Genomic DNA, 22943 nt, shown 5'->3' on the forward strand with positions numbered 1-22943 from the left:
ACCCTAAACCTAACTCTAACCCTAGCACTATCCTTAAATGCTCTCGATTATAACCCTGACCCTAAACCTAACCCCAACCCTGCCCCTAACACTAATCCTAAACCTAAATGCACTGAATTCTAAGCATAACTCTAACCCTAAATGTGCTCGATTCAAACCATAACACTAAATCGTCAATTTGAACATTAACCCAAAGCCTAAATACACTCGATTCTGATCCAAAATGCAATCATGACCCTAAGACTAAACCTAAACCTCGATTCTACCATCACTTACCCTAACCCAAACCCTAATCCTACCGCTACCCCTACCTCTAAATGCACTCTAACCCTAACACTAACCCTAACCTTAACACTGAAAATGCGCGTGATTCTAACCCCTACCCCACCCCTACCCCTAACCTTAACCCTAACGAATTCTAACCATAACTCTTACCCTAAATGTGCTCGATTTTAACCCTAACACTAAATCGTCAATCTCATCACTAACTCTAACCCGGAATGCACTCGATTCTAACCCAAAAAGCAATCTTGACCCTAACCCTAACCCTAAACCTCGATTCTACCACCACAAACCGTAACCCTAATCTTACCCCTACTCCTACCCCTACCCCTAAATGCACTCTAATCGTAAGCTAACCCCAACCCTAATAGTAAAAATGCGCTTGATTCTAAACCGAACCCGAACCGTAACCCTAACCCTCAATTCTACGAAAGCTAACCCTAAACCTAACTCTAACACTAACACTATCCTTAAATAGCGTTAAAGTTATGGTTAGAATCTAATGCATTAAGGGTTAGAATTAGGGTTAGTGTTATTAGGGTCAGGGTTTAAATCGAGAGTAGTTAAGGATAGTGTTAGGGTTAGAGTTTGGTTTAGGGTTAGCTTTCGTAGAATCGAGGGTGAGACCTCGGGTTAGGAATAGGGTTAGGGTTAGCGTTAGAATCAGTCGCAATTTTAGTGTTAGTGTTGGGGTTAGGCTTAGGGTTTGAGTGCATTTAGGGGTAGGAGAGGAGTTGGGTTAGGACTAGGGTTAGAGTTTGTGTTGGTAGAATCGAGGTTTTCGGTTAGGCTTAGGGTCAGGAGAGCATTTTGGGTCATAACTCAGAGCATTTAGGCTTAGGGTTAGTGTTGAAATTGATGATTTAGTTTTAGCGTTAGAATCAAGCACATTTAGGGATAGAGTTATGGTTAGAATTCGTTAGGGTTACGGTTAGTGTTAGGGTTAGGGGTATGGTAAGAGTGCATTTAGCGGTAGGGGTTGGGGCATTGTTAGAATTAAGGTTCGGGTTCGTGTTGGTAGAATCGAGGTTTAGGGTTAGGCTCAGGGTCAGGATTGCCTTTTGGGTTAGTGTCGAGTGCATTTAGGCTTAGGGATACTGTTGAGATTGACGAATTAGCGTTAGGGTTAGAATCAAGTACATTACAGTTAGAGTTATGGTTAGAATCCAGAGCATTTAGGGTTAGGTTTAGGCTTATGGTTACGGTTATGTTTAGGGTGAGGGTTAGAATCGAGTGCATTTAAGGATAGTGTTAGGGTTAGAGATAGGTTTAGGGTTAGCTTTCGTAGAATCGAGGGTTAAGGTTAGGGTTGGGGTTCGGGTTCGGTTTAGAATCAAGCGCATTTTTAGTTTTAGGGTTGGGGTAGACTTACGATTAGAGTGCATTTTGGGGTAGGGGTAAGGAGTAGGGTTAGGGTTAGGGTTAAGATTTGTGTTGGTAGAATCGAGGTTTAGGGTTAGGCTTAGGGTAAGGAATGGCTTTTGGGTTAGAATCTAGTGCATTTAGTCTTAGGGATACTGTTGAAATTGACGATTTAGTGTTAGGGTTAGAATCGAGCACCTTTAGGGTTAGAGTTTTGTTTAGAATTGGTTAGGGTTAGGGTTAGTGTTAGGGGTTGGTGTAGTGGTAGAGTGCATTTAGGGGTAGGAGTAGGAATAGGGTTAGGATTAGGGTTAAGGTTTGTGTTGGCAGAATCGAGGTTTAGGGATAGGCTTAGGGTCAGGATTGCCTTTTGGGATAGAATCGAGTGCATTTAAGGTTAGAGTTAGTGTTGAGTTTGACGATTTAGTATTAGTGTTAGAATCGAGCACGTTAGGGATAGAGTTATGGTTAGAATCCAGTGCATTTAGGGTTCGGGATAGGGTAAGGATAACGGTTATGTTTAGGGTGAGGGTTAGAATCGAGTGCATTTAAAGATAGTGTTAGGGTTAGAGTTAGGTTAGGGTTAGCTTTCTTAGAATGGACGATTAGGGGTAGGGATACGTTTAGGGTTAGGGTTAAAGTTGGGGTTAGGGTTTGTGTTGGTAGAATTGAGGTTCATGCTTTGGCTTAGGGTCAGGATTGCCTTTTGGGTTAGAATCGAGTTCATTTAAGGTTACAGTTAGGGTGGAGATTGACGATTTAGTGTTAAGCTTAGAAACGAGCACATTAGCGTTAGAGTAATGGTTAGAATATAATGCCTTTAGGGTTAGGATTAGGGTTAGGGTTATTAGGGTCAGGGTGTGAATCGAGAGTATTTAAGGATCGTGTTAGTGTTAGAGTTAGGTTTAGGGTTAGCTTACATAGAATCGAGGGTTAGGGTTAGGGTTAGGGTTCGGGTTCGGTTTAGAATCAAGCACATTTTTAGTATTAGGGTTGGGGTAGGCTTGCGATTAGAGTGCATTTAGGGGTAGGGATAGGAGTAGGGTGAGGATTAGGGTTACGGTTTGTGGTGGTAGAATCGAGGTTTAGGGTTAGCCTTAGGGTCATGAATGGCTTTTGGGTTAGAAACCAGACCATTTAGGCTTAGGGATAGTGTTGAAATTGACGATTTAGTGTTAGGGTTATAATCGAGCACATTAGGGTTAGAGTTATGGTTAGAATCCAGTGCATTTAGGGTTAGGACCAGGGTTAGAGTTAGGGTTATGTTCACGGTGAGGGTTAGAATCGAGTGCATTTAAGGATAGTGTTAGGGTTAGAGTTAGGTTTAGGGTTAGCTTTCGTAGAATCGAGGGTTAGGGTTATGGTTAGCGTCATTATTGCCTTTTGGGTTGGAATCGAGTGCATTCCGGTTTAGAGTTAGTGACGAGATTGACGATTCAGTGTTAGGGTTAGAATCGAGCACATTTAGGGTTAGAGTTATGGTTAGAATTCGTTAGGGTTAGGGTTAGAGGTAGCGGTAGGGTAGGGGTTAGAATCACGCGCATTTTTAGGTTTAGGGTTAGAGTGCATTTAGAGGTAGGGGTAGCAGTAGGATTAGGATTTGGGTTAGGGTTAGTGATGGTAAAATAGAGGTTTAGGTTTAGGCTTAGGGTCAGGATTGCATTTTGGATCAGAATCGAGTGTATTTAGGCTTTGGGTTAGTGTCCAAATTCACGATTTAGTGTTATGGTTTGAATCGAGCACATTTATGGTTAGAGTTATGGTTAGAATTCAGTGCATTTAGGGTTAGGGTTAGGGTTAGGGTTAGGGTTAGGGTTAGGGTCAGGGTTAGAATCGAGAGCATTTAAGGATAGTGCTAGGTTCGAGTTAGGTTTAGCGTTCGCTTTCTTAGAATCGAGGGTTAGGGTTAAGGTTAGGCTTAGGGTGAGGGTTAGGGTTAGAATCAGGCGCATTTTTAGTGTTCTGGTTTTCGTCAGGGTATGGCTTAGAGTGCATTTTGGGGTGGGGGTAGGAGTAGGGTTAGGATTAGGGTTAAGGTTTGTGTTGGTAGAATCGAGGTTTAAGGTTAGGCTTAGGGTCTGGATTGCCTTTTGGGTTAGAATCGAGTGCATTTAGGGTTAGAGTTAGTGTTGAGATTGACGATTTAGTATTAGGGTTAGAATCGAGCACATTAGAGTTAGAGTTATGGTTAGAATCCAGTGCATTTAGGGTTAGGGATACGGTTAGCATAACGGTTATGTTTACGGTGAGGGTTAGAATGGAGTGCATTTAAGGATAGTGTTAGGGTTAGAGTTAGGTTAGGGTTAGCTTTCTTGGAAAGGACGGTTAGGGTTAGGGTTAGGGTTAGGGTTAGGGTTACGTTTAGGTTTAGGGTTAGAAGCAAGGGCATTTTTAGTGTTAAGGTTAGGGTTAGGGTTAGGGTTAGAGGGCATTCAGGGGTAGGGGTAGGAGTAGGGTTAGGATTAGGGTTATCTTTTTTGTTGTTATAATTGAGGTTCAGGCTTAGGCTTAGGGACAGGATTGCCTTTTGGGTTAGAATCGAGTGCATTTAGGTTTACAGTTAGTGTTGAGATTGACGATTTAGTGTTAAGGTTAGAAACGAGCACATTAGCGTTAGAGTTGTCGTTAGAATCTAATGTATTTAGGGTTAGGATTAGGGTTAGGGTTATTAAGGTCAGGGTGTGAATCGAGAGAATTTAAGGATCGTGTTAGTGTTAGAGTTAGGTTTAGGGTTAGCGTTCGTAGAATCGAGTGTTAGGGTTAGGGTTGGGGTTCGGTTTCGGTTTAGAATCAAGCGCATTTTTAGTACTAGGGTGGGCGTAGAATTATGACTAGAGTGCATTTAGGGGTAGGGGTAGGAGTAGGGTTAGGATTAGGGTTAGGGTTTGTGGTGGTAGAATCGAGGTTTAGGGTTAGGCTTAGGGTCAGGATTGCCTTTTGGGATAGAATCGAGTGCATTCCGGGTTAGAGTTAGTGATGAGATTGACGATTTAGTGTTAGGGTTAGAATCGAGCACATTTAAGGTTAGAGTTATGGTTAAAATTCGTTAGGGTTAACGTTAGGGCTAGGGGTGGGGTAGGGGTTAGAATCACGGGCATTTTTAGTGTTAGGGTTAGGGTTAGTGTAAGGGTTAGAGTGCATTTAGAGGTAGGGGTAGCGGTAGCATTAGGATTTGGGTTAGGGTTAGTGATGGTAGAATCGAGTTTTACTTTTAGGCTTATGGTCAGGATTGCATTTTGGATCCGAATCGAGTGTATTTAGGCTTTGGGTTAGTGTTCAAATTGACGATTTAGTGTTAGGGTTTGAATCGAGCACATTTAGGGTTAGAGTTATGCTTAGAATTCAATGCATTTAGCGTTAGGCTTAGGGTTAGGGATAGGTTTAGGGTCAGGGTTAGAATCGAGAGCATTTAAGGATAGTGCTAGGGTTAGAGTTAGGTTTAGCGTTCGCTTTCTTAGAATCTAGGGTTAGGGTTAAGGTCAGGCTTAGGGTGAGGGTTAGGGTTAGAATCAGGCGCATTTTTAGTGTTAGGGTTGGGATTAGGGTTAGGGTTTGAGTGCATTTAGGCGTAGGGGAGGTGTTGGGTTAGAATTATGGTTAGGGTTTGTGTTGGTAGAATCGAGGTTTTGGGTTAGGCTTAGGGTCAGGAATGGCTTTTGGGTTAGGGTCGAGTGCATTTAGGGTTAGGCTTAGTGTTGAGATTGACGATTTAGTGTTAGGGTTATAATCGAGCACATTAGGGTTAGAGTTATGGTTAGAATCCACTGCATTTAGGCTTAGTGTTAGGGTTAGGGTTATTAGGGTCAGGATTAGAATCGAGAGCATTGAAGGATAGTGTTAGGGTTAGAGTTAGGTTTAGGGTTAGGTTTCGTAGAATTGAGGGTTAGCGATAGGGTTAGGGTTAGAGTTAGGGCTACGGTTAGAGTGCATATAGAGTTAGGGATAGGAGTAGGGTTAGGATTAGGGTTAGGGTTTGTGTTGGTAGAATCGAGGTTCAGGGTTAGGCTTAAGGACAGGATTGCCTTTTGGGTTAGAGCCGAGTGCATTTAGGGTTAGGCTTAGTGTTGAGATTGACGATTTAGTGTTAGGGTTATAATCGAGCACATTAGGGTTAGAGTTATGGTTAGAATCCAGTGCATTTAGGGTTAGGGATAGGGTTAGGATGACGGTTATGTTTAGGGTGAGGGTTAGAATGGAGTGCATTTAAGGATAGTGTTAGGGTTAGAGTTAGGTTAGGGTTAGCTTTCTTAGAATCGACGGGTATGGTTAGGGTTAGGGTTAGGGTTATGGTTAGGGTTAGGGTTAGAATCAAGGGCATTTTTAGTGTAATGTTAGGGTTAGGGTTATGGTTAGAGGGCATTGAAGGGTAGGGGTAGGAGTAGGGTTAGGATTAGGGTTAAGGTTCGTGTTGCTAGCATCGAGGTTTAGGGTTAGGCTTAGGGTCAGGAATGGCTTTTCAGTTAGAATCCAGTGCATTTAGGCTTAGAAATAGTGTTGAAATTGACGATTTAGTGTTAGGGTTAGAATCGTGCACATTTAGGGTTAGAGTTTTGGTTAGAATTCAGTGCAGTTAGGGTGAGGGTTAGGTTTAGGGTCAGGGTTAAAATCGAGAGCATTTAAAGATAGTGCTAGGGTTAGAGTTAGGTTTAGCTTTCCCTTTCGTAGAATCGAGGGTTAGGCTTAAGGTTAGTCTTAGGATTAGGGTTAGCGTTAGAATCAGGCGCAATTTTAGTGTTCTGGATTTCTTTAGCGTATGGCTTAGAGTGCATTTAGGGGTAGGGGTAGGAGTAGGGTTAGGATTAGGGTTAAGGTTTTTGTTGGTAGAATCGAAGTTTAGGGTTAGGCTTAGGGTCAGGAATGGCTTTTCAGTTAGAATCCAGTGCATTTAAGCTTAGGGATAGTGTTGAAATTGAGGATTTAGTGTTAGGGTTAGAATCGAGCACATTTAGGGTTAGAGTTCTGGTTAGAATTCGTTAGGGTTAGGGTTAGAGTTAGGGGTAGGGGTAGAGTTAGAGTGCATTTAGGGCTAGGGGTAGGGGTAGGGTTAGGATTAGGGTTAGGGTTTGTGTTTTTAGAATAGAAGTTTAGGGTTAAGCTTAGGGTCAGGATTGCCTTTTGGGTTAAAGTCGAGTGCATGTAGGGTTAGGGTTAGTGTTGAGATTGACTATTTAGTGTTAGGCTTAGAATCGAGCACAATAGGGTTAGGGTTATGGTTAGAATCCACTGCATTTAGGCTTAGGGTTAGGGTTAGGGTTATTAGGGTCAGGATTAGAATCGAGAGCATTTAAGGATAGTGTTAGGGTTAGAGTTAGGTTTAGGGTTAGGTTTCGTAGAATTGAGGGTTAGGGTTGGGTTAGGGTTAGAATCAAGCGCATTTTTAGTGTTAGGGGTTGGGTTAGGGTTAGGGTTAGAGTGCATATAGAGGTAGGGATAGGAGTAGGGTTAGGATTAGGGTTAGGGTTTGTGTTTGTAGAATCGAGGTTTAGGGTTGGGTTTAGGGTCTGGAATGCCTTTTGGGTTAGAGTCTAGTGCATTTAGGGTTAGGCTTAGTGTTGAGATTGACGATTTAGTGTTAGGGTTATAATCGAGCACATTAGGGTTAGAGTTATGGTTAGAATCCACTGCATTTAGGGTTAGGGATAGTGTTAGGATGACGGTTATATTTAGGGTGAGGGTTAGAATCGAGTGCATTTAAGGATATTGTTAGGGTTAGAGTTAGGTATAGGGTTAGCTTTCATAGAATCGAGGGTTAGTGTTAGGGTTAGGGTTAGGGTTAGGATTAGGGTTAGAATCAAGCGCATTTTTTGTGTTAGGGTTGGGGTTAGGGTTAGGGTTTGCGTGAATTTAGGGGTAGGGGAGGAGTTGGGTTAGGATTAGGCATAGGGTTTGTGTCGGTAGAATCGAGGTTTAGGGTTAGGCTTAGGGTCAGGATTGCCTTTTGGGTTGGAGTCGAGTGCATTTAGCGTTAGGCTTAGTGTTGAGATTGACGATTTAGTATTAGGGTTAGAATCCAGCACATTAGGGTTAGAGTTATGGTTAGAATCCAGTGCATTTAGGGTTAGGGATAGGGTTCGGATGACGGTTATGTTTAGGGTGAGGGTTAGAATCGACTGCATTTAAGGATAGTGTTAGGGTTAGAGTTAGGTATAGGGCTAGCTTTCATAGAATCGAGGGTTAGTGTTAGGGTGAGGGTTAGGGTTAGGATTAGGGTTAGAATCAAGCGCATTTTTAGTGTTAGAGTAGGGTTAGGCTTAGGGTTTGAGTGCATTTAGGGTAGGGGAAGAGTTGTGTCAGGATTATGGTTAGGATTTGTGGTGGTAGATTCGAGGTTTTGGGTTAGGCTTAGGGTCAGGAGAGCATTTTGGGTCATCATTCAGAGCATTTAGGCTTAGGGTTAGTGTTGTAGTTGATGATTTAGTTTTAGCGTTAGAATCAAGCACATTTAGGGATAGAGTTATGGTTAGAATTCGTTAGGGTTACGGTTAGTGTTAGGGTTAGGGGTATGGTTAGAGTGCATTTAGCGGTAGGGGTTAGGGCACGGTTAGAATTAAGGTTAGGGTTAGTGTTGGTAGAATCGAGGTTTAGGGTTAGGCTCAGGGTCAGGATTGCCTTTTGGGTTAGAATCGAGTGCATTTAGGCTTAAGGTTACTGTTGAGATTGACGAATTAGTGTTAGGGTTAGAATCACGAACATTACAGTTAGTATTATGGTTAGAATCCAGTGCATTTAGGGTTAGGATTAGGCTTAGGGTTACGATTATGTTTAGGGTGAGGGTTAGAATCGAGTGCATTTAAGGATAATGTTAGGGTTAGATTTAGGTTTAGGGTTAGCTTTCGTAGAATCGAAGTTTAGGCTTCGGGGTAGGGTTAGCGTTAGGGTTAGGGTTAGAATCAGGCGCAATTTTAGTGTTATGGTTGGGGTTAGGGTATGGCTTAGAGTGCATTTAGGGGTAGGGGTAGGAGTAGGGTTAGGATTAGGGTTAAGGTTTCTGTTGGTAGAATCGAGGTTTAAGGTTAGGCTTAGGGTCAGGATTGCCTTTTGGGTTAGAATCGAGTGCATTTAGGGTTAGAGTTAGTGTTGAGATTGATGAGTTAGTATTAGGGTTAGAATCGAGCACATTAGGGTTAGAGTTATGGTTAGAATCCAGTGCATTTAGGGTTAGGATTAGGGTTAGGGTTAGGGTTATGTTCAGGGTGAGGGTTAGAATCGAGTGCATTTAAGGATAGTGTTAGGGTTAGGGTTAGGGTTAGGGTTCGGGTTCGGTTTATAATCAAGCGCATTTTTAGTATTAGGGTGCGGTAGGCTTACGATTAGACTGCATTTAGGGGTAGGGGTAGGAGTAGGGTTAGGATTAGGGTTACGGTTTCTGGTGGTAGAATCGATGTTTAGGGTTAAGCTTAGGGTCAGGAATCGCTTTTGAGTTAGAATCCAGTGCATTGAGGCTTAGGGATAATGTTGAAATTGACGATTTAGTGTTAGGCTTAGAATCGAGCACATTAGGGTTAGAGTTATGGTTAGAATTCAGTGCATTTAGGGTTAGGAATAGCGTTAGGATGGCAGTTATGTTTAGGGTGAGGGTTAGAATCGAGTGCATTTAAGGATAGTGTTAGGGTTAGAGTTAGGTATAGGGTTAGCTTTCATAGAATCGAGGGTTAGTGTTAGGGATTCGGTTAGGGTTAGGATTAGGGTTAGAATCAAGCGCATTTTTAGTGTTAGGGTTGGGGTTAGGGTTAGGGTTTGAGTGCATTTAGGGGTAGGGGAGGAGTTGGGTTAGTATTAGGCATAGGGTTTGTGTCGGTAGAATCGAGGTTTAGGGTTAGGCTGAGGGTCAGGATTGCCTTTTGGGTTGGAGTCGAGTGCATTTAGCGTTATGCTTAGTGTTGAGATTGACGATTTAGTATTAGGGTTAGAATCGAGCACATTAGGGTTAGAGTTATGGTTAGAATCCAGTGCATTTAGGGTTAGGGATAGGGTTAGGATGACGGTTATGTTTAGGGTGAGGGTTAGAATCGAGTGCATTTAGGGTTAGAGTTAGTGTTGAGATTGACGAATTAGTATTAGGGTTAGAATCGAGCACATTAGGGTTAGAGTTATGGTTAGAATCCAGTGCATTTAGGGTTAGAATTAGGGTTAGGGTTAGGGTTATGTTCAGGGTGAGGGTTAGAATCGAGTGCATTTAAGGATAGTGTTAGGGTTAGAGTTAGGTTAGGGTTAGCTTTCTTAGAATCGACGGTTAGGGTTAGGGTTAGGGTTAAGGTTAGGGTTAGGGTTGGGTTTAGGGTTAGGGTTAGGGTTAGAATCAAGGGCATTTTTAGTGTTATGGTTAGGTTTAGGGTTAGAGGGCATTCAGGGGTAGGGGTAGGAGTAGGGTTAGTATTAGGGTTAGGGTTATTAGGGTCAGGGTTTGAATCGAGAGTATTTAAGGATCGTGTTAGTGTTAGAGTTAGGTTTAGGGTTAGCTTTCGTAGAATTGAGGGTTACGGTTAGGGTTAGGGTTCGGGTTCGGTTTAGAATCAAGCGCATTTTTAGTATTAGGGTTGCGGTAGGCTTACGATTAGACTGCATTTAGGGGTAGGTGTAGGAGTAGGGTTAGGATTAGGGTTACGGTTTGTTGTGGTAGAATCGATGTTTAGGGTTAGGTTTAGGGTCAGGAATGGCTTTTGAGTTAGAATCGAGTGCATTTAGGCTTAGGGATAATGTTGAAATTGACGATTTAGTGTTAGGGTTAGAATCGAGCACTTTAGGGTTAGAGTTATGGTTAGAATCCACTGCATTTAGGCTTAGTGTTAGGGTTAGGGTTATTAGGGTCAGGATTAGAATCGAGAGCATTTAAGGATAGTGTTAGGGTTAGAGTTAGGTTTAGGGTTAGGTTTCGTAGAATTGAGGGTTAGGGATAGGGTTAGGGTTAGAGTTAGGGCTACGGTTAGAGTGCATATAGAGTTAGGGATAGGAGTAGGGTTAGGATTAGGGTTAGGGTTTGTGTTGGTAGAATCGAGGTTTAGGGTTAGGCTTAAGGTCAGGATTGCCTTTTGGGTTAGAGCCGAGTCCATTTAGGGTTAGGCTTAGTGTTGAGATTGACGATTTAGTGTTAGGGTTATAATCGAGCACATAAGGGTTAGAGCTATGGTTATAATCCAGTGCATTCAGGGTTAGGGATAGGGTTAGGATGACGGTTATGTTTAGGGTGGGGGTTAGAATGGAGTGCATTTAAGGATAGTGTTAGGATTAGAGTTAGGTTAGGTTTAGCTTTCTTAGAATCGACGGTTATGATTAGGGTTAGGGTTAGGGTTAGGGTTAGGGTTAGAATCAAGGGCATTTTTAGTGTTAATGTTAGGGTTAGGTTTAGGGTTAGAGGGCATTCAAGGGTAGGGGTAAGAGTAGGGTTAGGATTACGGTTAAGGTTCCTGTTGCTAGCATCGAGGTTTAGGGTTAGGCTTAGGGTCAGGAATGGCTTTTCAGTTAGAATCCAGTGCATTTAGGCTTAGAAATAGTGTTGAAATTGACGATTTAGTGTTAGGGTTAGAATCGTGCACATTTAGGGTTAGAGTTATGGTGAGAATTCAGTGCATTTAGGGTGAGGGTTAGGTTTAGGGTCAGGGTTAAAATCGAGAGCATTTGAAGATAGTGCTAAGATTAGAGTTCAGTTTAGCTTTCCCTTTCGTAGAATCGAGGTTTAGGCTTAAGGTTAGTCTTAGGATTAGGGTTAGCGTTAGAATCAGGCGCATTTTTAGTGTTCTGAATTTCTTTAGCGTATGGCTTAGAGTGCATTTAGGGGTAGGGGTAGGAGTAGGGTTAGGATTAGGGTTAAGGTTTTTGTTGATAGAATCGAAGTTTAGGGTTAGGCTTAGGGTCAGGAATGGCTTTTGAGTTAGAATCCAGTGCATTTAAGCTTAGGGATAGTGCTGAAATTGACGATTTAGTGTTAGGGTTAGAATCGAGTACATTTAGGGTTAGAGTTCTGGTTAGAATTCGTTAGGGTTAGGGTTAGTGTTAGGGGTAGGGGTAGGCTTAGAGTGCATTTAGGGGTAGGGGTAGGGGTAGGGTTAGGATTAGGGTTAGGGTTTGTGTTTTTAGAATAGAAGTTTAGGGTTAAGCTTAGGGTCAGGATTGCCTTTTGGGTTAAAGTCGAGTGCATGTAGGGTTAGGGTTAGTGTTGAGATTGACGATTTAGTGTTAGGCTTAGAATCGAGCACATTGGGGTTAGAGTTATGGTTAGAATCCACTGCATTTAGGCTTAGGGTTAGGGTTAGGGTTACTAGGGTCAGGATTAGAATCGAGAGCATTTAAGGATAGTGTTAGGGTTAGAGTTAGGTTTAGGGTTAGGTTTCGTAGAATTGAGGGTTAGGGTTGGGTTAGGGTTAGAATCAAGCGCATTTTTAGTGTTAGGGGTTGGGTTAGGGTTAGGGTTAGAGTGCATATAGACGTAGGGATAGGAGTAGGGTTAGGATTAGGGTTAGGGTTTGTGTTTGTAGAATCGAGGTTTAGGGTTGGGTTTAGGGTCTGGAATGCCTTTTGGGTTAGAGTCGAGTGCATTTAGGGTTAGGCTTAGTGTTGAGATTGACGATTTAGTGTTAGGGTTATAATCGAGCACATTAGGGTTAGAGTTATGGTTAGAATCCACTGCATTTAGGGTTAGGAATAGGGTTAGGATGACGGTTATATTTAGGGTGAGGGTTAGAATCGAGTGCATTTAAGGATAGTGTTAGGGTTAGAGTTAGGTATAGGGTTAGCTTTCATAGAATCAAGGGTTAGTGTTAGGGTTAGGGTTAGGGTTAGGATTAGGGTTAGAATCAAGCGCATTTTTAGTGTTAGGGTTGGGGTTAGGGTTAGGGTTTGCGTGCATTTAGGCGTAGGGGAGGAGTTGGGTTAGGATTAGGCATAGGGTTTGTGTCGGTAGAATCGAGGTTTAGGGTTAGGCTTAGGGTCAGGATTGCCTTTTGTGTTGGAGTCGAGTGCATTTAGCGTTAGGATTAGTGTTGAGATTGACGATTTAGTATTAGGGTTAGAATCGAGCACATTAGGGTTAGAGTTATGGTTAGAATCCAGTGCATTTAGGGTTACGGATAGGGTTAGGATGACGGTTATGTTTAGGGTGAGGGTTAGAATCGAGTGCATTTAAGGATAGTGTTAGGGTTAGAGTTAGGTATAGGGTTAGCTTTCATAGAATCGAGGGTTAGTGTTAGGGTTAGGGTTAGGGTTAGGATTAGGGTTAGAATCAAGTGCATTTTTAGTGTTAGAGTAGGGTTAGGGTTAGGGTTTGAGTGCATTTAGGGTAGGGGAAGAGTTGTGTTAGGATTATTGTTAGGATTTGTGTTGGTAGAATCGAGGTTTTGGGTTAGGCTTAGGGTCAGGAGAGCATTTTGGGTCATAATTCAGAGCATTTAGGCTTAGGGTTAGTGTTGTAGTTGATGATTTAGTTTTAGCGTTAGAATCAAGCACATTTAGGGATAGAGTTATGGTTAGAATTCGTTAGGGTTACGGTTAGTGTTAGAGTTAGGGGTATGGTTAGAGTGCATTTAGCGGTAGGGGTTAGGGCACAGTTAGAATTAAGGTTAGGGTTAGTGTTGGTAGAATCGAGGTTTAGGGTTAGGCTCAGGGTCACGATTGCCTTTTGGGTTAGAATCGAGTGCACTTAGGCTTAAGGTTACTGTAGAGATTGACGAATTAGTGTTAGCGTTAGAATCACGAACATTACAGTTAGTGGTATGGTTAGAATCCAGTGCATTTAGGGTTAGGATTAGGCTTAGGGTTACGATTATGTTTAGGGTGAGGGTTAGAATCAAGTGCATTTAAGGATAATGTTAGGGTTAGATTTAGGTTTAGGGTTAGCTTTCGTAGAATCGATGATTAGGCTTTGGGGTAGCGTTAGCGTTAGGGTTAGGGTTAGAATCAGGCGCAATTTTAGTGTTATGGTTGGGGTTAGGGTATGGCTTAGAGTGCATTTAGGGCTAGGTGTAGGAGTAGGGTTAGGATTAGGGTTAAGGTTTGTGTTGGTAGAATCGAGGTTTAAGGTTAGGCTTAGGGTCAGGATTGCCTTTTGGGTTAGAATCGAGTGCATTTAGGGTTAGAGTTAGTGTTGAGATTGACGAATTAGTATTAGGGTTAGAATCGAGCACATTAGGGTTAGAGTTATGGTTAGAATCCAGTGCATTTAGGGTTAGGATTAGGGTTAGGGTTAGGGTTATGTTCAGGGTGAGGGTTAGAATCGAGTGCATTTAAGGATAGTGTTAGGGTTAGAGTCAGGTTAGGGTTAGCTTTCTTAGAATCGACGGTTAGGGTTAGGGTTAGGGTTAAGGTTAGGGTTAGGGTTGGGTTTAGGGTTAGGGTTAGGGTTAGAATCAAGGGCACTTTTAGTGTTATGGTTAGGTTTAGGGTTAGAGGGCATTCAGGGGTAGGGGTAGGAGTAGGGTTAGGATTAGGGTTAGGGTTATTAGGTCAGGGTTTGAATCGAGAGTATTTAAGGATCGTGTTAGTGTTAGAGTAAGTTTTAGGGTTAGCTTTCGTAGAATTGAGGGTTAGGGTTAGGGTTAGGGTTCGGGTTCGGTTTAGAATCAAGCGCATTTTTAGTATTAGGGTTGCGGTAGGCTTACGATTAGACTGCATTTAGGGGTAGGGGTAGGAGTAGGGTTAGGATTAGGGTTACGGTGTGTGGTTGTAGAATCGATGTTTAGGGTTAGGCTTAGGGTCAGGAATGCCTTTTGAGTTAGAATCCAGTGCATTTAGGTTTAGGGATAATGTTGAAATTGACGATTTAGTGTTAGGCTTAGAATCGAGCACTTTAGGGTTAGAGTTATGGTTAGAATCCACTGCATTTAGGCTTAGTGTTAGGGTTAGGGTTATTAGGGTCAGGATTAGAATCGAGAGCATTTAAGGATAGTGTTAGGGTTAGAGTTAGGTTTAGGGTTAGGTTTCGTAGAATTGAGGGTTAGGGATAGTGTTAGGGTTAGAGTTAGGGCTACGGTTAGAGTGCATATAGAGGTAGGGATAGGAGTAGGGTTAGGATTAGGGTTAGGGTTTGTGTTGGTAGAATCGAGGTTTAGGGTTAGGCTTAAGGTCAGGATTGCCTTTTGGGTTAGAGCCGAGTGCATTTAGGGTTAGGCTTAGTGTTGAGATTGACGATTTAGTGTTAGGGTTATAATCGAGCACATTAGGGTTAGAGTTATGGTTAGAATCCACTGCATTTAGGCTTAATGTTAGGGTTAGGGTTATTGGGGTCAGAATTAGAATCGAGAGCATTTAAGGATAGTGTTAGGGTTAGAGTTAGGTTAGGTTTAGATTTCTTAGAATCGACGGTTAGTGTTAGGGTTAGGGTTAGGGTTGGGTTTAGGGTTAGGGTTAGGGTTAGAATCAAGGGCATTTTTGTGTTAAGGTTAGGTTTAGGGTTAGAGGGCATTCAGGGGTAGGGGTAGGAGTAGGGTTAGGATTAGGGTTAGGGTCATTAGGTCAGGGTTTGAATCGAGAGTATTTAAGGATCGTGTTAGAGTTAGGTTTAGGGTTAGCTTTCGTAGAATTGAGGGTTAGTGTTAGGGTTAGAGTTCAGGTTCGGTTTAGTATCAAGCGCATTTTTAGTATTAGGGTTGCGGTAGGCTTACGATTAGACTGCGTTTAGGGGTAGGGGTAGGAGTAGGGTTAGGATTAGGGTTACGGTTTGTGGTGGTAGAATCGATGTTTAGGGTTAGGCTTAGGGTCAGGAATGGCTTTTGAGTTAGAATCCAGTGCATTTAGGCTTAGGGATAATGTTGAAATTGACGATTTAGTGTTAGGCTTAGAATCGAGCACTTTAGGGTTAGAGTTATGGTTAGAATCCACTGCATTTAGTCTTAGTGTTAGGGTTAGGGTCATTAGGGTCAGGATTAGAATCGAGAGCATTTAAGGATAGTGTTAGGGTTAGAGTTAGGTTTAGGGTTAGGTTTCGTAGAATTGAGGGTTAGGGATAGGGTTAGGGTTAGAGTTAGGGCTACGGTTAGAGTGCATATAGAGTTAGGGATAGGAGTAGGGTTAGGATTAGGGTTAGGGTTTGTGTTGGTAGAATCGAGCTTTAGGGTTAGGCTTAAGGACAGGATTGCCTTTTGGGTTAGAGCCGAGTGCATTTAGGGTTAGGCTTAGTGTTGAGATTGACGATTTAGTGTTAGGGTTATAATCGAGCACATTAGGGTTGGAGTTATGGTTATAATCCAGTGCATTTAGGGTTAGGGATAGGGTTAGGATGACGGTTATGTTTAGGGTGAGGGTTAGAATGGAGTGCATTTAAGGATAGTGTTAGGGTTAGAGTTAGGTTAGGGTTAGCTTTCTTAGAATCGACGGTTAGGGTTAGGGTTAGGGTTAAGGTTAGGGTTAGGGTTGGGTTTAGGGTTAGGGTTAGGGTTAGAATCAAGGGCATTTTTAGTGTTATGGTTAGGTTTAGGGTTAGAGGGCATTCAGGGGTAGGGGTAGGAGTAGGGTTAGTATTAGGGTTAGGGTTATTAGGGTCAGGGTTTGAATCGAGAGTATTTAAGGATCGTGTTAGTGTTAGAGTTAGGTTTAGGGTTAGCTTTCGTAGAATTGAGGGTTACGGTTAGGGTTAGGGTTCGGGTTCGGTTTAGAATCAAGCGCATTTTTAGTATTAGGGTTGCGGTAGGCTTACGATTAGACTGCATTTAGGGGTAGGGGTAGGAGTAGGGTTAGGATTAGGGTTACGGTTTGTTGTGGTAGAATCGATGTTTAGGGTTAGGTTTAGGGTCAGGAATGGCTTTTGAGTTAGAATCGAGTGCATTTAGGCTTAGGGATAATGTTGAAATTGACGATTTAGTGTTAGGGTTAGAATCGAGCACTTTAGGGTTAGAGTTATGGTTAGAATCCACTGCATTTAGGCTTAGTGTTAGGGTTAGGGTTATTAGGGTCAGGATTAGAATCGAGAGCATTTAAGGATAGTGTTAGGGTTAGAGTTAGGTTTAGGGTTAGGTTTCGTAGAATTGAGGGTTAGGGATAGGGTTAGGGTTAGAGTTAGGGCTACGGTTAGAGTGCATATAGAGTTAGGGATAGGAGTAGGGTTAGGATTAGGGTTAGGGTTTGTGTTGGTAGAATCGAGGTTTAGGGTTAGGCTTAAGGTCAGGATTGCCTTTTGGGTTAGAGCCGAGTCCATTTAGGGTTAGGCTTAGTGTTGAGATTGACGATTTAGTGTTAGGGTTATAATCGAGCACATAAGGGTTAGAGCTATGGTTATAATCCAGTGCATTCAGGGTTAGGGATAGGGTTAGGATGACGGTTATGTTTAGGGTGGGGGTTAGAATGGAGTGCATTTAAGGATAGTGTTAGGATTAGAGTTAGGTTAGGTTTAGCTTTCTTAGAATCGACGGTTATGATTAGGGTTAGGGTTAGGGTTAGGGTTAGGGTTAGAATCAAGGGCATTTTTAGTGTTAATGTTAGGGTTAGGTTTAGGGTTAGAGGGCATTCAAGGGTAGGGGTAAGAGTAGGGTTAGGATTACGGTTAAGGTTCCTGTTGCTAGCATCGAGGTTTAGGGTTAGGCTTAGGGTCAGGAATGGCTTTTCAGTTAGAATCCAGTGCATTTAGGCTTAGAAATAGTGTTGAAATTGACGATTTAGTGTTAGGGTTAGAATCGTGCACATTTAGGGTTAGAGTTATGGTGAGAATTCAGTGCATTTAGGGTGAGGGTTAGGTTTAGGGTCAGGGTTAAAATCGAGAGCATTTGAAGATAGTGCTAAGATTAGAGTTCAGTTTAGCTTTCCCTTTCGTAGAATCGAGGTTTAGGCTTAAGGTTAGTCTTAGGATTAGGGTTAGCGTTAGAATCAGGCGCATTTTTAGTGTTCTGAATTTCTTTAGCGTATGGCTTAGAGTGCATTTAGGGGTAGGGGTAGGAGTAGGGTTAGGATTAGGGTTAAGGTTTTTGTTGATAGAATCGAAGTTTAGGGTTAGGCTTAGGGTCAGGAATGGCTTTTGAGTTAGAATCCAGTGCATTTAAGCTTAGGGATAGTGCTGAAATTGACGATTTAGTGTTAGGGTTAGAATCGAGTACATTTAGGGTTAGAGTTCTGGTTAGAATTCGTTAGGGTTAGGGTTAGTGTTAGGGGTAGGGGTAGGCTTAGAGTGCATTTAGGGGTAGGGGTAGGGGTAGGGTTAGGATTAGGGTTAGGGTTTGTGTTTTTAGAATAGAAGTTTAGGGTTAAGCTTAGGGTCAGGATTCCCTTTTGGGTTAAAGTCGAGTGCATGTAGGGTTAGGGTTAGTGTTGAGATTGACGATTTAGTGTTAGGCTTAGAATCGAGCACATTGGGGTTAGAGTTATGGTTAGAATCCACTGCATTTAGGCTTAGGGTTAGGGTTAGGGTTACTAGGGTCAGGATTAGAATCGAGAGCATTTAAGGATAGTGTTAGGGTTAGAGTTAGGTTTACGGTTAGGTTTCGTAGAATTGAGGGTTAGGGTTGGGTTAGGGTTAGAATCAAGCGCATTTTTAGTGTTAGGGGTTGGGTTAGGGTTAGGGTTAGAGTGCATATAGACGTAGGGATAGGAGTAGGGTTAGGATTAGGGTTAGGGTTTGTGTTTGTAGAATCGAGGTTTAGGGTTGGGTTTAGGGTCTGGAATGCCTTTTGGGTTAGAGTCGAGTGCATTTAGGGTTAGGCTTAGTGTTGAGATTGACGATTTAGTGTTAGGGTTATAATCGAGCACATTAGGGTTAGAGTTATGGTTAGAATCCACTGCATTTAGGGTTAGGAATAGGGTTAGGATGACGGTTATATTTAGGGTGAGGGTTAGAATCGAGTGCATTTAAGGATAGTGTTAGGGTTAGAGTTAGGTATAGGGTTAGCTTTCATAGAATCAAGGGTTAGTGTTAGGGTTAGGGTTAGGGTTAGGATTAGGGTTAGAATCAAGCGCATTTTTAGTGTTAGGGTTGGGGTTAGGGTTAGGGTTTGCGTGCATTTAGGCGTAGGGGAGGAGTTGGGTTAGGATTAGGCATAGGGTTTGTGTCGGTAGAATCGAGGTTTAGGGTTAGGCTTAGGGTCAGGATTGCCTTTTGTGTTGGAGTCGAGTGCATTTAGCGTTAGGATTAGTGTTGAGATTGACGATTTAGTATTAGGGTTAGAATCGAGCACATTAGGGTTAGAGTTATGGTTAGAATCCAGTGCATTTAGGGTTACGGATAGGGTTAGGATGACGGTTATGTTTAGGGTGAGGGTTAGAATCGAGTGCATTTAAGGATAGTGTTAGGGTTAGAGTTAGGTATAGGGTTAGCTTTCATAGAATCGAGGGTTAGTGTTAGGGTTAGGGTTAGGGTTAGGATTAGGGTTAGAATCAAGTGCATTTTTAGTGTTAGAGTAGGGTTAGGGTTAGGGTTTGAGTGCATTTAGGGTAGGGGAAGAGTTGTGTTAGGATTATTGTTAGGATTTGTGTTGGTAGAATCGAGGTTTTGGGTTAGGCTTAGGGTCAGGAGAGCATTTTGGGTCATAATTCAGAGCATTTAGGCTTAGGGTTAGTGTTGTAGTTGATGATTTAGTTTTAGCGTTAGAATCAAGCACATTTAGGGATAGAGTTATGGTTAGAATTCGTTAGGGTTACGGTTAGTGTTAGAGTTAGGGGTATGGTTAGAGTGCATTTAGCGGTAGGGGTTAGGGCACAGTTAGAATTAAGGTTAGGGTTAGTGTTGGTAGAATCGAGGTTTAGGGTTAGGCTCAGGGTCACGATTGCCTTTTGGGTTAGAATCGAGTGCACTTAGGCTTAAGGTTACTGTAGAGATTGACGAATTAGTGTTAGCGTTAGAATCACGAACATTACAGTTAGTGGTATGGTTAGAATCCAGTGCATTTAGGGTTAGGATTAGGCTTAGGGTTACGATTATGTTTAGGGTGAGGGTTAGAATCAAGTGCATTTAAGGATAATGTTAGGGTTAGATTTAGGTTTAGGGTTAGCTTTCGTAGAATCGATGATTAGGCTTTGGGGTAGCGTTAGCGTTAGGGTTAGGGTTAGAATCAGGCGCAATTTTAGTGTTATGGTTGGGGTTAGGGTATGGCTTAGAGTGCATTTAGGGCTAGGGGTAGGAGTAGGGTTAGGATTAGGGTTAAGGTTTGTGTTGGTAGAATCGAGGTTTAAGGTTAGGCTTAGGGTCAGGATTGCCTTTTGGGTTAGAATCGAGTGCATTTAGGGTTAGAGTTAGTGTTGAGATTGACGAATTAGTATTAGGGTTAGAATCGAGCACATTAGGGTTAGAGTTATGGTTAGAATCCAGTGCATTTAGGGTTAGGATTAGGGTTAGGGTTAGGGTTATGTTCAGGGTGAGGGTTAGAATCGAGTGCATTTAAGGATAGTGTTAGGGTTAGAGTCAGGTTAGGGTTAGCTTTCTTAGAATCGACGGTTAGGGTTAGGGTTAGGGTTAAGGTTAGGGTTAGGGTTGGGTTTAGGGTTATGGTTAGGGTTAGAATCAAGGGCACTTTTAGTGTTATGGTTAGGTTTAGGGTTAGAGGGCATTCAGGGGTAGGGGTAGGAGTAGGGTTAGGATTAGGGTTAGGGTTATTAGGTCAGGGTTTGAATCGAGAGTATTTAAGGATCGTGTTAGTGTTAGAGTAAGTTTTAGGGTTAGCTTTCGTAGAATTGAGGGTTAGGGTTAGGGTTAGGGTTCGGGTTCGGTTTAGAATCAAGCGCATTTTTAGTATTAGGGTTGCGGTAGGCTTACGATTAGACTGCATTTAGGGGTAGGGGTAGGAGTAGGGTTAGGATTAGGGTTACGGTGTGTGGTTGTAGAATCGATGTTTAGGGTTAGGCTTAGGGTCAGGAATGCCTTTTGAGTTAGAATCCAGTGCATTTAGGTTTAGGGATAATGTTGAAATTGACGATTTAGTGTTAGGCTTAGAATCGAGCACTTTAGGGTTAGAGTTATGGTTAGAATCCACTGCATTTAGGCTTAGTGTTAGGGTTAGGGTTATTAGGGTCAGGATTAGAATCGAGAGCATTTAAGGATAGTGTTAGGGTTAGAGTTAGGTTTAGGGTTAGGTTTCGTAGAATTGAGGGTTAGGGATAGTGTTAGGGTTAGAGTTAGGGCTACGGTTAGAGTGCATATAGAGGTAGGGATAGGAGTAGGGTTAGGATTAGGGTTAGGGTTTGTGTTGGTAGAATCGAGGTTTAGGGTTAGGCTTAAGGTCAGGATTGCCTTTTGGGTTAGAGCCGAGTGCATTTAGGGTTAGGCTTAGTGTTGAGATTGACGATTTAGTGTTAGGGTTATAATCGAGCACATTAGGGTTAGAGTTATGGTTAGAATCCACTGCATTTAGGCTTAATGTTAGGGTTAGGGTTATTGGGGTCAGAATTAGAATCGAGAGCATTTAAGGATAGTGTTAGGGTTAGAGTTAGGTTAGGTTTAGATTTCTTAGAATCGACGGTTAGTGTTAGGGTTAGGGTTAGGGTTGGGTTTAGGGTTAGGGTTAGGGTTAGAATCAAGGGCATTTTTGTGTTAAGGTTAGGTTTAGGGTTAGAGGGCATTCAGGGGTAGGGGTAGGAGTAGGGTTAGGATTAGGGTTAGGGTCATTAGGTCAGGGTTTGAATCGAGAGTATTTAAGGATCGTGTTAGAGTTAGGTTTAGGGTTAGCTTTCGTAGAATTGAGGGTTAGTGTTAGGGTTAGAGTTCAGGTTCGGTTTAGTATCAAGCGCATTTTTAGTATTAGGGTTGCGGTAGGCTTACGATTAGACTGCGTTTAGGGGTAGGGGTAGGAGTAGGGTTAGGATTAGGGTTACGGTTTGTGGTGGTAGAATCGATGTTTAGGGTTAGGCTTAGGGTCAGGAATGGCTTTTGAGTTAGAATCCAGTGCATTTAGGCTTAGGGATAATGTTGAAATTGACGATTTAGTGTTAGGCTTAGAATCGAGCACTTTAGGGTTAGAGTTATGGTTAGAATCCACTGCATTTAGTCTTAGTGTTAGGGTTAGGGTCATTAGGGTCAGGATTAGAATCGAGAGCATTTAAGGATAGTGTTAGGGTTAGAGTTAGGTTTAGGGTTAGGTTTCGTAGAATTGAGGGTTAGGGATAGGGTTAGGGTTAGAGTTAGGGCTACGGTTAGAGTGCATATAGAGTTAGGGATAGGAGTAGGGTTAGGATTAGGGTTAGGGTTTGTGTTGGTAGAATCGAGCTTTAGGGTTAGGCTTAAGGACAGGATTGCCTTTTGGGTTAGAGCCGAGTGCATTTAGGGTTAGGCTTAGTGTTGAGATTGACGATTTAGTGTTAGGGTTATAATCGAGCACATTAGGGTTGGAGTTATGGTTATAATCCAGTGCATTTAGGGTTAGGGATAGGGTTAGGATGACGGTTATGTTTAGGGTGAGGGTTAGAATGGAGTGCATTTAAGGATAGTGTTAGGGTTAGAGTTAGGTTAGGGTTAGCTTTCTTAGAATCGACGGCTATGGTTAGGGTCAGGGTTAGGGTTATGGTTAGGGTTAGGGTTAGAATCAAGGGCATTTTTAGTGTTAATGTTAGGGTTAGGGTTAGGGTTAGAGGGCATTCAAGGGTAGGGGTAGGAGTAGGGTTAGGATTAAGGTTAAGGTTCGTGTTGCTAGCATCGAGGTTTAGGGTTAGGCTTAGGGTCAGGAATGGCTTTTGAGTTAGAATCCAGTGCATTTAGGCTTAGAAATAGTGTTGAAATTGACGATTTAGTGTTAGGGTTAGAATCGAGCACATGTAGGGTTAGAGTTATGGTTAGAATTGAGTGCAGTTAGGGTGAGGGTTAGGTTTAGGGTCAGGGTTAAAATCGAGAGCATTTAAAGATAGTGCTAGGGTTAGAGTTAGGTTTAGCTTTCCCTTTCGTAGAATCGAGGGTTAGGCTTAAGGTTAGTCTTAGGATTAGGGTTAGCGTTAGAATCAGGCGCATTTTTAGTGTTCTGGATTTCTTTAGGGTATGGCTTAGAGTGCATTTAGGGGTAGGGGTAGGAGTAGGGTTAGGATTAGGGTTAAGGTTTTTGTTGGTAGAATCGAAGTTTAGGGTTAGGCTTAGGGTCAGGAATGGCTTTTGAGTTAGAATCCAGTGCATTTAGGCTTAGGGATATTGTTGAAATTGAGGATTTAGTGTTAGGGTTAGAATCAAGCACATTTAGGGTTAGAGTTCTGGTTAGAATTCGTTAGGGTTAGGGTTAGAGTTAGGGGTAGGGGTAGGGTTAGAGTGCATTTAGGGGTAGGGGTAGGGGTAGGGTTAGGATTAGGGTTAAGGTTTTTGTTGGTAGAATCGAAGTTTAGGGTTAGGCTTAGGGTCAGGAATGGCTTTTGAGTTAGAATCCAGTGCATTTAGGCTTAGGGATATTGTTGAAATTGAGGATTTAGTGTTAGGGTTA

Source organism: Notamacropus eugenii, chromosome 4 (genome assembly GCF_028372415.1).
Source record: "Notamacropus eugenii isolate mMacEug1 chromosome 4, mMacEug1.pri_v2, whole genome shotgun sequence".
NCBI lineage: Eukaryota > Metazoa > Chordata > Mammalia > Diprotodontia > Macropodidae > Notamacropus > Notamacropus eugenii.